Raw genomic sequence first — 16,409 nt, forward strand, 5'->3', positions numbered from 1 at the left:
GGGTAACGTTCGGGGGTTACAGTAAGGGGTAACGTTCGGGGGTTACAGTAAGGGGTAACGTTCGGGGGTTACAGTAACGGGTAACGCTCGGCGTGTTACAGTAACGGGTAACGTTCGGGGGTTACAGTAAGGGGTAACGTTCGGGGGTTACAGTAACGGGTAACGTTCGGGGGTTACAGTAACGGGTAACGCTCGGGGGTTACAGTAACGGGTAACGTTCGGGGGTTACAGTAAGGGGTAACGTTCGGGGGTTACAGTAAGGGGTAACGTTCGGGGGATACAGTAACGGGTAACGTTCGGGGGATACAGTAAGGGGTAACGTTCGGGGGTTACAGTAACGGGTAACGCTCGGGGGATACAGTAAGGGGTAACGTTCGGCGTGTTACAGTAACGGGTAACGTTCGGGGGATACAGTAAGGGGTAACGTTCGGGGGTTACAGTAAGGGGTAACGTTCGGGGGTTACAGTAACGGGTAACGTTCGGGGGTTACAGTAAGGGGTAACGTTCGGGGGTTACAGTAACGGGTAACGTTCGGGGGTTACAGTAAGGGGTAACGCTCGGGGGTTACAGTAACGGGTAACGTTCGGGGGTTACAGTAAGGGGTAACGTTCGGGGGTTACAGTAAGGGGTAACGTTCGGGGGTTACAGTAAGGGGTAACGTTCGGGGGTTACAGTAACGGGTAACGTTCGGGGGTTACAGTAAGGGGTAACGTTCGGGGGTTACAGTAACGGGTAACGTTCGGGGGTTACAGTAAGGGGTAACGTTCGGGGGTTACAGTAACGGGTAATGTTCGGGGGTTACAGTAACGGGTAACGTTCGGGGGTTACAGTAAGGGGTAACGTTCGGGGGTTACAGTAAGGGGTAACGTTCGGGGGTTACAGTAACGGGTAACGTTCGGGGGTTACAGTAAGGGGTAACGTTCGGGGGTTACAGTAAGGGGTAACATTCGGGGGTTACAGTAACGGGTAACGCTCGGCGTGTTACAGTAACGGGTAATGTTCGGGGGTTACAGTAACGGGTAACGCTCGGCGTGTTACAGTAACGGGTAACGTTCGGGGGTTACAGTAACGGGTAACGTTCGGGGGTTACAGTAAGGGGTAACGCTCGGGGGTTACAGTAACGGGTAACGTTCGGGGGTTACAGTAACGGGTAACGTTCGGGGGTTACAGTAACGGGTAACGTTCGGGGGTTACAGTAACGGGTAACGTTCGGGGGTTACAGTAAGGGGTAACGTTCGGGGGTTACAGTAAGGGGTAACGTTCGGGGGTTACAGTAACGGGTAACGCTCGGCGTGTTACAGTAACGGGTAACGTTCGGGGGTTACAGTAAGGGGTAACGTTCGGGGGTTACAGTAAGGGGTAACGTTCGGGGGTTACAGTAACGGGTAACGCTCGGGGGTTACAGTAATGGGAAACGTTCGGGGGTTACAGTAAGGGGTAACGTTCGGGGGTTACAGTAACGGGTAACGTTCGGGGGTTACAGTAAGGGGTAACGCTCGGGGGTTACAGTAACGGGTAACGTTCGGGGGTTACAGTAAGGGGTAACGTTCGGGGGTTACAGTAAGGGGTAACGTTCGGGGGTTACAGTAACGGGTAACGTTCGGGGGTTACAGTAAGGGGTAACGTTCGGGGGTTACAGTAACGGGTAACGTTCGGGGGTTACAGTAAGGGGTAACGTTCGGGGGATACAGTAAGGGGTAACGTTCGGGGGTTACAGTAAGGGGTAACGTTCGGGGGTTACAGTAAGGGGTAACGTTCGGGGGTTACAGTAAGGGGTAACGTTCGGGGGATACAGTAACGGGTAACGTTCGGGGGTTACAGTAAGGGGTAACGTTCGGGGGTTACAGTAACGGGTAACGCTCGGGGGATACAGTAAGGGGTAACGCTCGGGGGATACAGTAAGGGGTAACGTTCGGCGTGTTACAGTAACGGGTAACGTTCGGGGGATACAGTAAGGGGTAACGTTCGGGGGTTACAGTAAGGGGTAACGTTCGGGGGTTACAGTAAGGGGTAACGTTCGCGGGTTACAGTAAGGGGTAACGTTCGGGGGTTACAGTAAGGGGTAACGTTCGGGGGTTACAGTAACGGGTAACGTTCGGGGGTTACAGTAAGGGGTAACGTTCGGGGGTTACAGTAACGGGTAACGTTCGGGGGTTACAGTAAGGGGTAACGCTCGGGGGTTACAGTAACGGGTAACGTTCGGGGGTTACAGTAAGGGGTAACGTTCGGGGGTTACAGTAAGGGGTAACGTTCGGGGGTTACAGTAACGGGTAACGTTCGGGGGTTACAGTAACGGGTAACGTTCGGGGGTTACAGTAAGGGGTAACGTTCGGGGGTTACAGTAACGGGTAATGTTCGGGGGTTACAGTAACGGGTAACGTTCGGGGGTTACAGTAAGGGGTAACGTTCGGGGGTTACAGTAACGGGTAACGTTCGGGGGTTACAGTAAGGGGTAACGTTCGGGGGTTACAGTAAGGGGTAACGTTCGGGGGTTACAGTAAGGGGTAACGTTCGGGGGTTACAGTAACGGGTAACGCTCGGCGTGTTACAGTAACGGGTAACGTTCGGGGGTTACAGTAAGGGGTAACGTTCGGGGGTTACAGTAACGGGTAACGTTCGGGGGTTACAGTAACGGGTAACGCTCGGGGGTTACAGTAACGGGTAACGTTCGGGGGTTACAGTAAGGGGTAACGTTCGGGGGTTACAGTAAGGGGTAACGTTCGGGGGATACAGTAACGGGTAACGTTCGGGGGATACAGTAAGGGGTAACGTTCGGGGGTTACAGTAACGGGTAACGCTCGGGGGATACAGTAAGGGGTAACGTTCGGCGTGTTACAGTAACGGGTAACGTTCGGGGGATACAGTAAGGGGTAACGTTCGGGGGTTACAGTAAGGGGTAACGTTCGGGGGTTACAGTAACGGGTAACGTTCGGGGGTTACAGTAAGGGGTAACGTTCGGGGGTTACAGTAACGGGTAACGTTCGGGGGTTACAGTAAGGGGTAACGCTCGGGGGTTACAGTAACGGGTAACGTTCGGGGGTTACAGTAAGGGGTAACGTTCGGGGGTTACAGTAAGGGGTAACGTTCGGGGGTTACAGTAAGGGGTAACGTTCGGGGGTTACAGTAACGGGTAACGTTCGGGGGTTACAGTAAGGGGTAACGTTCGGGGGTTACAGTAACGGGTAACGTTCGGGGGTTACAGTAAGGGGTAACGTTCGGGGGTTACAGTAACGGGTAACGTTCGGGGGTTACAGTAACGGGTAACGTTCGGGGGTTACAGTAAGGGGTAACGTTCGGGGGTTACAGTAAGGGGTAACGTTCGGGGGTTACAGTAACGGGTAACGTTCGGGGGTTACAGTAAGGGGTAACGTTCGGGGATAACAGTAACGGGTAACGCTCGGCGTGTTACAGTAACGGGTAATGTTCGGGGGTTACAGTAACGGGTAACGCTCGGCGTGTTACAGTAACGGGTAAAGTTCGGGGGTTACAGTAACGGGTAACGTTCGGGGGTTACAGTAAGGGGTAACGCTCGGGGGTTACAGTAACGGGTAACGTTCGGGGGTTACAGTAACGGGTAACGTTCGGGGGTTACAGTAAGGGGTAACGTTCGGGGGTTACAGTAACGGGTAACGTTCGGGGGTTACAGTAAGGGGTAACGTTCGGGGGATACAGTAAGGGGTAACGTTCGGGGGTTACAGTAAGGGGTAACGTTCGGGGGTTACAGTAACGGGTAACGTTCGGGGGTTACAGTAAGGGGTAACGTTCGGGGGTTACAGTAACGGGTAACGTTCGGGGGTTACAGTAAGGGGTAACGCTCGGGGGTTACAGTAACGGGTAACGTTCGGGGGTTACAGTAAGGGGTAACGTTCGGGGGTTACAGTAAGGGGTAACGTTCGGGGGTTACAGTAAGGGGTAACGTTCGGGGGTTACAGTAACGGGTAACGTTCGGGGGTTACAGTAAGGGGTAACGTTCGGGGGTTACAGTAACGGGTAACGTTCGGGGGTTACAGTAAGGGGTAACGTTCGGGGGTTACAGTAACGGGTAACGTTCGGGGGTTACAGTAACGGGTAACGTTCGGGGGTTACAGTAAGGGGTAACGTTCGGGGGTTACAGTAAGGGGTAACGTTCGGGGGTTACAGTAACGGGTAACGTTCGGGGGTTACAGTAAGGGGTAACGTTCGGGGATAACAGTAACGGGTAACGCTCGGCGTGTTACAGTAACGGGTAATGTTCGGGGGTTACAGTAACGGGTAACGCTCGGCGTGTTACAGTAACGGGTAACGTTCGGGGGTTACAGTAACGGGTAACGTTCGGGGGTTACAGTAAGGGGTAACGCTCGGGGGTTACAGTAACGGGTAACGTTCGGGGGTTACAGTAACGGGTAACGTTCGGGGGTTACAGTAAGGGGTAACGTTCGGGGGTTACAGTAACGGGTAACGTTCGGGGGTTACAGTAAGGGGTAACGCTCGGGGGTTACAGTAACGGGTAACGTTCGGGGGTTACAGTAAGGGGTAACGTTCGGGGGTTACAGTAAGGGGTAACGCTCGGGGGTTACCTACACGGCGAGACAGCCAGTGGCCCGACCTCACAAGCCCCGGGGTTAGCCCAACGGCACCAGAACCCACCTCCCTCGGCTACCCAAGTTCCGTCAGGTTCCCTACACCCCGACCCGGCCGCGTCAGATCCATCGCGGCTTCATTCTGCGCCAGCGCCGTTAACAGACTCTGTTGGGGTTACGCCAAGTTGAACCTGGAGCACAATTTGGACGCGCGCCCTCCCTCCCACGACGCGCAGAAACATTACAATAACGTCTGTCCGGCGCTGGAGCCCAAGTATTTCACTGAAAGCCATTGTTGACGTTTCAGGCGCCCAGTGAGAAAAATGGCGGTTAGGCAACAGGCGCGCTCACAAGCGCAAATAAACGTGAGATTTCCACCAAAAAGACCATACATACATAAATACTGTATATACATACATACATACATATATACTTTGATACCTACATATACACATACATACATACACATATACACATACATACATACATACACATATACACATACATACATACATACACATATACACATACATACATACACATATACACATACATACATACATACACATACATACATACATACATATATACACATACATACATACATATATACTTTGATACCTACATATACACATACATACATACATATATACACATACATACATACATACTGTATACACATACATAGTCCCAGGATAGTGGGCAGCTATCTGTCTGATTCATAGCAGAAAGTGCAGACTCAGTGTGGTGTAGTCAGTAATCCGCCCCACAGATTCACATCCACTAAGGCTCGTGGGTAGGAAATCCATACCAGACTTTACAGTGACTGACTTTACCAGACAGTGGTTCTGTTTTCCCTCACCTGCTCTCCTTACCACTAGAACCGGTATTTAGAGCAAGGGGGGGGGGGGGGGGGGTTGCTTTTTCACTCTGTCTCCTAGAGCCTGGAGGCTGGGAGGACGCTGCTCCCCAGGTTACAGTTCGGGGTCACGTGCTGCAGCATCTGAGAATCTATTGTCCCCATCTGACATTAAAGAATTCAATGTTGTCTGTGTGTGTTTATTTAAAGTTGGTAACTGGCGTACCCAGCCAACATTGCAAATAGGGACATGCATGTGAGTTAGACTCCTGACAGGAGTAGGTGTTATGTTTATGATTTCTTTTGTTTCTTAAAGTGACGGTGTTCGAAATGTTTAGTGTCACTAATGGAGAAATAAACCGCTGATGTTTGAGGGCTGACTTCCCCTTGTGTGTATACACACGTTTGTCCACCTTTTCTACTAATTAAACCCTAGAAGACTGTGTCGCGAAGAGCCTGGCAAGCGGCAGCATTACACAAAGGGAGCCGTGTGCCACATATGGTGGAGAGTGTGGGCAGACACTGAAAAGTCTGTGGGTTTGAGGAAAAAAAAGTGGGGATTTAAAATGGCTGCCCGGCCGCAGTAAAGTGCAGACTCTGCGAGTGAAGTCTGTCCCACTGTGTATGACCAGTTGTGCTTACAGCATACACAGCGAATGTGTGAAGTGTGGATGCAATAGCGCCCAGAGGTCAGTAGATGAAGATATATTAAGGCCCTGAACCCAAGCAGAAAACCAACATTTTTGCTGAAGAAAGTGAAAATGTCATCTAGCAAGTGCCGAGTGTCAAGTTTGCCCTGCCGGGTTTTTAAAATGGCCGACAGGAAATGTTTGTTTTGTAATGTACATAACCATGCAAAACCGTGTCCCTTCAGGCCATACGATGGTGGTGATGATGATGACGACGAAGACCCGTATGTGGCCACAGGAAGAGAGCTGTACCCACAGATGAATTTAGTATGCTGGGCCTGTCGTGAAGTAGGTCACATGGAAGATGTGTGCCCCCAAATTGTCAAAGACAAACAGCTGCAAAAGCAAACAACGCCCTGTGAGCGCAAAACAAGATGTGGAAGCTGGTACCAGTGAGTGTGTGCCCAGTACCAGTGAGTGTGTGTCCAGTACCAGTGAGTGTGTGTCCAGTACCACTGATCTCTCTGGGGCTACTAAAGCAAAGAGAAAGAAAAATATTTCTCAACCCAAAGCGGAAGTGACAGAACCACTTGGGGAGCCTGCGGACAGACGCCATTTTGTATGTGATAGTTAGGCTATTTTGTAGCAGACGGCTGGACGGATGTCATTTTGTTTGTTGTCTGTCACATGAACACAACCCAAAAAGGAAGTGACAGAACCACTTGGTGAGCCTGCGGACGGACGCCATTTTGTATGTGATAGCTAGGCCATTTTGTAGCAGACGGCTGGACGGAAGCCATTTTGTTTGTTGTCTGTCACGTGAACACAACCCAAAAAGAAAAAGTGACAGAACCACTTGGTGAGCCTGCGATGTCAGGACAACGTGCGAAAGAAAGGCGCCGAGACGCGCTGCCGGCCGGCGTGATGGGCGGAGTCAACATAGAAACGGCCGGAAAAAGGAGGCGCGAAGGGAAGCTGAATCCTTGATTAAGGAGCGAGAAGCGAACGCTGAGTATACAGAGGTGTATACTCCCGGCTATACGCGAGTACGAGGCTTGGAAGAAAACAGAGCGTCTCTTACGGAGTGAGTGGGAGGAGGTTTTTTCTATTTGCTAACCTGAAGCAGAAATATGGGGAGGCCCGGCGAGAGATTCGGAATGGCCGCAGAGAGGTGGAAGTCTCTCGGAGAGAGAGGTTCACGCTCACCGCGCAGAGCTGGGCCGGGGTCTAAGCACAGAGCTGGGTACAGTGAAGGAAGCCTGCGAGAACGGTAACAAACAAAAGTGATCTTCTCCAGAATCGGATGAATTGTGCACTCACAGATTTCCCACTCATACAGTGGGTGTAAAGGGATCTTCATGGCGCCGTGCCGGAAGCTTCCACAGGTGCGGTCACCTTAATGCAAGAATGGCACAAGAGAACCGACCATCGTGCGATCAAGATATAAAAAAATTATATAATAAAAATATGGTAAAACGCGCTCACGTGGTGTCTGTTGATTAAAGAGCAATTTGATCCACGCCAACAGAGCGGAGCCCGGTGCTGTGAGCGCTATGCTGCGCCTGCTCTCCGGGCTGGTCTCACGCCCCGTCTGCGTCTGTTCCCGGCGGGATCCCCCCCGGATGACGTGCAGAGACGGGTGCAGCGGATGGACAAAAAAAAAAACAGGTCGCGCTGGAATCGGCCTCCCTCTCGGTACTTCAGATACGCCCAACGTGTTTCTCCTCTGCCGAGGCTTCATCAGGAGTCTAAACTCGCTCAAAGCTGACAGGGTGCTACCCAGGGATTAACACTGCCGGGGAAGGGGCACAAAGGCAATCAGGAGAGGGCGAGGGGAGAGATCCATTACTGTGGGCGCACTCCTATGAGGCCCGCTACTAACTGAGGATGCCAGGAAGAGGTTAATACAAGGCCTCTTAGTCCCGAAGAACCAGCCTGGATGGGATGGGGAGGAATGCTATATGAAACACTAGCGAGAGGTGTGGCCGGCAGCCAACCAATCAGAAAACGCACAAACCCACAGACAAACATCGTTTGAGTTTTATATATATAGATGTGACATTGCTATATCCTGGATGATCTAATATACAGTGTGGAGCACTGAGTATACAACGTGGCCCAAAGGACACATGTTACATACGAAGTATCAATGTGGATACAGATAAAGGAGGGGGAGGGGGGGGTTGTTTAATACCTCCGTATAACAAAGTAACACTAATAATAATAAAGGCGGGTCAGATCTGCGACGTGCGGCGAACACCGGGGGATCCTTTGCCTGGGATAATCCCGCTGGGAACGCGGCGCAGGAGGTGGGGTCACCCTGTGCCGGTGGGGGGGGGGGGGGGGGTCACTGTGACGATAGCCTACACAGGTCTATTAATATTACACAAGAATAACTGGGTTTGAACTGAACGAGGCTTAAGATATAATAAAGTGATTTTATTCCTTAGGATAGGTGAACACACGAGATAATACAGTAACAGACAAGAAGTACACTTACTTAGGGGTTGGGGAATGAGAAGTTTGATGTAGCATTTCTCTTCAGCAATCAGGTAATCATTCAGGTGATATCAGGTAACCATATCAGCAAACGAAGAACGAAGACCCCATCGAACGAAGACAAAGGATAGATGGGGAACAGCAGTTTATAAACCTTTTGTCCCTCTATCCTTAACCTTAAGTACCTGTGATTGGTTTTCAATTACCTCCAGCCAATCTTTGATGGGGGAACACATTTTAGTACATACCCCCGTTAGCTGGCAAATGCGTAGTAGAACTCTGGGGTCTCATTTCTGTAGCCCCCCATATACAAATGGAATGCCAGCCAGTCTACCCATCTGGATCTCTAGCAAGATAACCTTTGTTGGAAGGTGATAAATGGGACACTTAGAGACTGCTCTGGTTTGAGCCTCCTCCGCCCGTAAATCAACAGGGAGGGTGATAAGACCCGTTGAACAATACTTAAGTCCTAGACATTGGGGCGCCTCTAGGGCCATCTGCTATCCTGGTATGCAAAGTAATTTCCTCTGAGTCTTTGTCCATACCTTGGGACACAGTATTAAACATAAAACATAAACGTATTAAAATATCCGGTTCCGTTGGGTCTAGCAGGTCCAAACTTCCCAGTTCTCATTGCAAGAACTGGGACACCATATGGTCCAAAAGAAGACTTGCTATGTCCTTCGGAACCGGAGATACACAAATGCACATTAAATCATTTTTCATTTTAATACAAAAATCTCCGCTAAAAAAGAAATCTCAGCTTTTCACTAAATCCCCATTGAAAACGGGCTTCTCCGCCATAGACTTTCAATGGTAAATTGCCGCCATTGAGGTCAATGGGGTTTCTCCGCCATTGAAGTCTATGGGAAAAGTCCCGAACCTTCAAGGGGGTCCACACTCCGTCGGGTTGGTCCTGGAGGGTCAAGGATGGTTCTGCAGTGATGCCGGAGCAGTGACTGCAGATACCCCAAACCTTGATCCGCTGGGCCCTCCGGAACCGGAGATATGGAGTACCAAAATACAGCATTTCACACTTAGTCATTTTTCTGAGCCGTTTCTGCCGCCGCCGGCAAAGCCTATGGCGCGACCCGTTCTTCTTGGTTCGACCCTTATCGGGGGTCCAGGATCTGGGGACCCGGTTGTGGTCGAGTGGGGGGACGCCTAGGAACTAGGGACAAAAATAATTTTATTCCTAGGGGCCCTAGAACTGTTTATTCCCACACCACTTGACGTTGACCTTGACTTGTAAGTGATCAAAGCTCTCCTATTGAAAATGTATCCGCTTTGCGGTTTGCGGTCTGGACGGCAGCCAACTTGTTCTTCGAAAGTTACCTCGAGGAACCTCCATTGAAGTCAATGAGCCCATTGACTTTCAATGGGAAACCGCCGCTCTCCCTCTCGGACGCCACCTGCTGGTCTTTACAGGAAACAGGACTAAAACAACAAGATTCTCCATTAGAATGCATGGAGCCCTATGGGGACCTGCAAAATGGTGCCCGAAAAGGCGGGAAAACTTCACAAAGAGCTATAATCATTAAAGGACTATTAACCCTTGTGCTCCCGGATGGATTCTAGTGTGTGTGTGATGCAGACACTGATTAAACCAGACATTACAATGGAAAAGGGGAACAGGGAAATACACATGTACATGTCATTACAGGGGTTAAATCACTGTTCTGGGTCTTTGCCCAGTTAACCCTTTGACTCCCGGGTGAGGTCAGGGGATGGCCAAATGGGGTGTAACCCCTTTAATCCCGGGCCACCCCCTTTCTCCCTCTACAGTCACCGTTTAGCGATAGCAGAGTGTCTGTGTGCCGGGGGTCGCTCAGGTGTTCAACGCCGGCTGCCTACGGCAAGTCGAATGTGCACACCGGCACCGCCTAGCAAAAGTACTTCAGAACCGGGGCATCCACGGAACGTGGCACAGTTCAGCGCCCAAGGACCCCCCAAGTTTCAATCCTTTGAAAGTCCCCCCCCCCCCCCAAAACAAGGAGCTGGGGGAGGGGGGGGAAGGGCTTCTTCAATGAAACTCCGGTTTTGTTGGGTAAATGAAGTTGAAAGAAATAGGTCCGTCTTCTTCGTGACGATTGGCCCAAGTTGCCAACGTTTCGGTCCCAGCACCACAGGGAGACCTTCCTCCGAGCCCTGAGGCAGACCACCATCCTGTGTGGGTCGAACGTTGGCAATGATGTCATTTATAGAAGTGATACATTGCCATGGATTTATTTTAGACAATTGGGGGAGACCAGGCGCTTACCTTTAGTATCAGATAGTGATGACACCAATAAATGTGGTTTCTCTCTTTTATTGCAGAGATATTCTTGTGGTCCCTTCTGCTTCAACCCCTAAAAGGGATAATCCGAAGCCCTTGTGGAAACGTAGAAATAAACAGAGTAGGGGGAGCGAGGGATCAGTTGATACACACTTATACAATATACGACGATACGACATGCATACAGTAAACCCAGTGCAGTGGGGTTGGGACAGGAACTATTAGATTATAATATACAGCAAAATATTATAAATACTTACACGGCCGTGTGTAAGTACAATCCAAAGAAGGTATCTTTGTGATAAATACTGACCCCTCCACAGGTGAGTGCAGGGGATCACAGTGAGTGTCTATATACTAATATAAATACTCACACGGCCCAGTGTGAGTAAAGGTGCAGGGCAGATGTCTTTAAGATCGAGTCAGGCTGTCCAGGGTGGTTGCGGATCAATCACATCAGGTTTTGCCCATGCAGGGCTATGGCTGATCTGCCCTCCTCTCTTGCTTATACTCCAGCAGGGTGACTCTCCGATTCAGCGGTGTAGGGATAAGTGAGGCACAGTCTTAGTGATATGTATTAAAAGGTGTTTATTGGGTATAAAAACAATGCTATCACACTCACATCAATAAAATAATATCCCCTGGCTCCTCCGTGCGGTCCAATCTGGCAGTAAACCGCTCCGGCCCCGCGTCCGGGGTGCAGAAAGCTGGAACTGATCCGCCCGGCTGCAGATGCTGCTGAAAGGACTTTCTACGGAAGCCTCCGTAGGACAAAACAGGAACAGGTTTCGAGCAACGCGTTTCGCCGATTGGACGGCTTCCTCAGGCTCATACAAGGATGAGCAGATCAGCCATAGCCCTGCATGGGCAAAACCTGATGTGATTGATCCGCAACCACCCTGGACAGCCTGACTCGATCTTAAAGACATCTGCCCTGCACCTTTACTCACACTGGGCCGTGTGAGTATTTATATTAGTATATAGACACTCACTGTGATCCCCTGCACTCACCTGTGGAGGGGTCAGTATTTATCACAAAGATACCTTCTTTGGATTGTACTTACACACGGCCGTGTAAGTATTTATAATATTTTGCTGTATATTATAATCTAATAGTTCCTGTCCCAACCCCACTGCACTGGGTTTACTGTATGCATGTCGTATCGTCGTATATTGTATAAGTGTGTATCAACTGATCCCTCGCTCCCCCTACTCTGTTTATTTCCATGGATTTATTTTAACCTTTTGGGTACAGAAGGTGAAAGTGGAGCAGAGTGGCTGTAACCCCCCAACCCGCCATATTCCCCCCAAAACCTCCATATTCCCCCCAAACCTCCATATAATCCCCCCTCCACATTATCCCCCCAACCCTCCATATTCCCCCCAAAACCTCCATATTTCCCCCAAAACCTCCATATTTCCCCCAAAACCTCCATATCCCCCCAAAACCTCCATATTCCCCCCCAACACCTCCATGTTTCCCCCCAACACCTCCATGTTTCCCCCCAACCCTCCATATTATCCCCCCAACCCTCCATATTATCCCCCCAACCCTCTATATTCCCCCCAAAACCTCCATATTCCCCCCCAACACCTCCATATTTCCCCCAACCCTCCATATTATCCCCCCAACCCTCCATATTCCCCCCAAAACCTCCATATCCCCCCAAAACCTCCATATCCCCTCAAAACCTCCATATAATCCCCCCTCCACATTATCCCCCCAACCCTCCATATTCCCCCCAAAACCTCCATATTATCCCCCCAACCCTCTATATTCCCCCCAAAACCTCCATATTCCCCCCCAACACCTCCATATTTCCCCCCAACCCTCCATATTATCCCCCCAACCCTCCATATTATCCCCCCAACCCTCTATATTCCCCCCAAAACCTCCATATTCCCCCCCAACACCTCCATATTTCCCCCCAACCCTCCATATTATCCCCCCAACCCTCCATATTCCCCCCAAAACCTCCATATCCCCCCAAAACCTCCATATCCCCTCAAAACCTCCATATAATCCCCCCTCCACATTATCCCCCCAACCCTCCATATTCCCCCCAAAACCTCCATATCCCCCCCAAAACCTCCATATTCCCCCCAACCCTCCATATTCCCCCCCCAAACCTCCATATAATCCCCCTCCACATTATCCCCCCCAACCCTCCATATTACCCCCCCCAAATCTCCATTTCCCCCCCCCCCCTACTACAGTCGGGAGCCGGACAACAAGTACTTAAATCCCACAAACACTCCCAAGATCTTATTTATTTAAACTCTGGTCATTTGCAGCAAAGGAGCCAAAATTCTCAACACCCGCGTCGGAGCCCGACGCATTTCAGAGGAGCCCGCTGAGGAGTGGTTGGCGGGCCCGTGTCAGGCGGAAGGAAGCCATTTGGCATGAGTTAGCCAGACATGAGCCATTTTGTATGTGTCAGCCGGGGAGACAAGGCACCATTTTGTGATCAGACGGACGCCATTTTGAATGCGATAGCTAGGCCATTTTGTAGCAGACGGCTGGGACGGAAGCCATTTTGTTTGCTGTCCGTCACGTGAACACTTGGTTTCCTACCGGACGTGAGCCGACTGGAACAATTCGGGAAGCCATTTTCTTCTCCCTCCGCCATTGTCGGGAGTCCACTTTGTACCTAGACAAGGGTCAAAAAGCAAAGGGGAGTACTGATTGGGGCAAGTAATGTATTACCAAGGGGACAAGGGGTAGGGTATTAATCAGGTAGGAAGAAGAGGGTGGTGAAAATGAGGGACAGCAGGTAGAGGGGTTATAGATAAAATGGTTAGAGGTATTAAGAGAAAAGGAATCAATAATGAGGGGCAGTAAATACAAGGGGGTATTACTTCTGGACAGTGAGTAGAGGGGGAAATAAACACAAGTTGGTATTTCTCGGGGGGAAGAAACACGTGTGTGGGGGCAGGGGGAGTGGGGGAGGGGAAGGAAGTTCTCAAGGGCAACAAGCAGAGGGGGCAATAAACAGGAGAGGGGTATTACTCTGGGGCAAGACGTAGAGGGGGCATTAAAGCCATGGGGGGGCTATTTTTCTATGGCAACATAGGGTCCATAAACGCACAGCGGGGTATTTTTCTGGGGCAGTTACTGGTGCGGGGCAATAAAACATCAGGGGGGTATTTCTCCAAGGGTAGAGGGGTTGGGAGAGAATATACAAAGGTGGGGGGTGTGTTACCCTCTGCTGCTCCGCCAGGGGGGTCACTGGGTGTACAGGCTGGCAGCGAAGACGATGTCTCTCTTGATGAGTTGCGACGCGGCGTCCATCTTGGCGCAGAGCGTGGCGTCCCCCACCAGCCGCGCGGCGGAGCGCACGTCCCGGCAGGTCTCGTCCAGCCTCTGCACGCAGCGCACGATCAGACCCTCTTGCACGTCCGTCAGCGCCATGATCTCGGCAAAGGGCTGCGCGGCAGGGGGGGGGGAGGGGGGAGGGGCGTAGTGTGAGACAGCCCACTCTGCTATTCCTGCCGCCGACCGTCTACACGCCGCTCTGCCGTCTCCCACCGCCGCCTCCCCCTCCGCACCGCGCGGCTGTTCCTGCACTCATTCTGCTATCCCGTCGCTCATTACAAACACCGCTCGCCTCTGCTATTCCAGCGCCAATGCCGCGATCTCCCAATAACGCCTCAGTCTCTGCTATTCCTGCGCTCTTTATATGCACCGATCTTCCCCTCCTATTTCTGCACTCATTAAATACACGCAAAGCTCTGCTATTCCTGCACAGCACCCTGGGCTGCCTCTCTCCCTGCTATTCCTGCACAGCACCCTGGGCTGCCTCTCTCCCTGCTATTCCCGCACAGCACCCTGGGCTGCCTCTCTCCCTGCTATTCCTGCACAGCACCCTGGGCTGCCTCTCTCCCTGCTATTCCCGCACAGCACCCTGGGCTGCCTCTCTCCCTGCTACTCCCGCACAGCACCCTGGGCTGCCTCTCTCCCTGCTATTCCCGCACAGCACCCTGGGCTGCCTCTCTCCCTGCTATTCCTGCACAGCACCCTGGGCTGCCTCTCTCCCTGCTATTCCCGCACAGCACCCTGGGCTGCCTCTCTCCCTGCTATTCCCGCACAGCACCCTGGGCTGCCTCTCTCCCTGCTATTCCTGCACAGCACCCTGGGCTGCCTCTCTCCCTGCTACTCCCGCACAGCACCCTGGGCTGCCTCTCTCCCTGCTACTCCCGCACAGCACCCTGGGCTGCCTCTCTCCCTGCTATTCCCGCACAGCACCCTGGGCTGCCTCTCTCCCTGCTACTCCCGCACAGCACCCTGGGCTGCCTCTCTCCCTGCTATTCCCGCACAGCACCCTGGGCTGCCTCTCTCCCTGCTATTCCCGCACAGCACCCTGGGCTGCCTCTCTCCCTGCTATTCCTGCACAGCACCCTGGGCTGCCTCTCTCCCTGCTATTCCCGCACAGCACCCTGGGCTGCCTCTCTCCCTGCTACTCCCGCACAGCACCCTGGGCTGCCTCTCTCCCTGCTACTCCCGCACAGCACCCTGGGCTGCCTCTCTCCCTGCTACTCCCGCACAGCACCCTGGGCTGCCTCTCTCCCTGCTACTCCCGCACAGCACCCTGGGCTGCCTCTCTCCCTGCGATTCCCGCACAGCACCCTGGGCTGCCTCTCTCCCTGCTATTCCCACACAGCACCCTGGGCTGCCTCTCTCTCTGCTACTCCCGCACAGCACCCTGGGCTGCCTCTCTCTCTGCTATTCCCGCACAGCACCCTGGGCTGCCTCTCTCCCTGCTATTCCCACACAGCACCCTGGGCTGCCTCTCTCTCTGCTATTCCCGCACAGCACCCTGGGCTGCCTCTCTCCCTGCTACTCCCGCACAGCACCCTGGGCTGCCTCTCTCCCTGCTACTCCCGCACAGCACCCTGGGCTGCCTCTCTCCCTGCTACTCCCACACAGCACCCTGGGCTGCCTCTCTCTCTGCTATTCCCGCACAGCACCCTGGGCTGCCTCTCTCCCTGCTATTCCCACACAGCACCCTGGGCTGCCTCTCTCCCTGCTACTCCTGCACAGCACCCTGGGCTGCCTCTCTCCCTGCTACTCCCGCACAGCACCCTGGGCTGCCTCTCTCCCTGCTACTCCTGCACAGCACCCTGGGCTGCCTCTCTCCCTGCTACTCCCGCACAGCACCCTGGGCTGCCTCTCTCCCTCTACTCCCGCACAGCACCCTGGGCTGCCTCTCTCCCTGCTACTCCTGCACAGCACCCTGGGCTGCCTCTCTCCCTGCTACTCCCGCACAGCACCCTGGGCTGCCTCTCTCCCTGCTACTCCCGCACAGCACCCTGGGCTGCCTCTCTCCCTGCTATTCCCACACAGCACCCTGGGCTGCCTCTCTCTCTGCTATTCCCGCACAGCACCCTGGGCTGCCTCTCTCCCTGCTACTCCCGCACAGCACCCTGGGCTGCCTCTCTCCCTGCTATTCCCACACAGCACCCTGGGCTGCCTCTCTCCCTGCTACTCCCGCACAGCACCCTGGGCTGCCTCTCTCCCTGCTATTCCCGCACAGCACCCTGGGCTGCCTCTCTCCCTGCTACTCCCGCACAGCACCCTGGGCTGCCTC

At 52.7% G+C, this 16,409-nt stretch overlaps 1 long non-coding RNA gene across 1 annotated transcript; it reads right to left on the reverse strand.

Annotated features, from left to right (window-relative positions):
• Positions 1-13,072: 13,072 nt before the first annotated feature.
• Positions 13,073-15,314, reverse strand: LOC142476652 (uncharacterized). The gene is made up of 2 exons (XR_012791859.1): positions 14,025-15,314; positions 13,073-13,472 (listed from the first exon to the last, which is right to left on the reverse strand). It is a non-coding gene; the product is annotated as an uncharacterized LOC142476652 (long non-coding RNA).
• Positions 15,315-16,409: the final 1,095 nt, after the last annotated feature.

The sequence above is a fragment of the Ascaphus truei genome, unplaced genomic scaffold, assembly GCF_040206685.1.
Source record: "Ascaphus truei isolate aAscTru1 unplaced genomic scaffold, aAscTru1.hap1 HAP1_SCAFFOLD_1641, whole genome shotgun sequence".
In the NCBI taxonomy this organism is placed as follows: domain Eukaryota; kingdom Metazoa; phylum Chordata; class Amphibia; order Anura; family Ascaphidae; genus Ascaphus; species Ascaphus truei.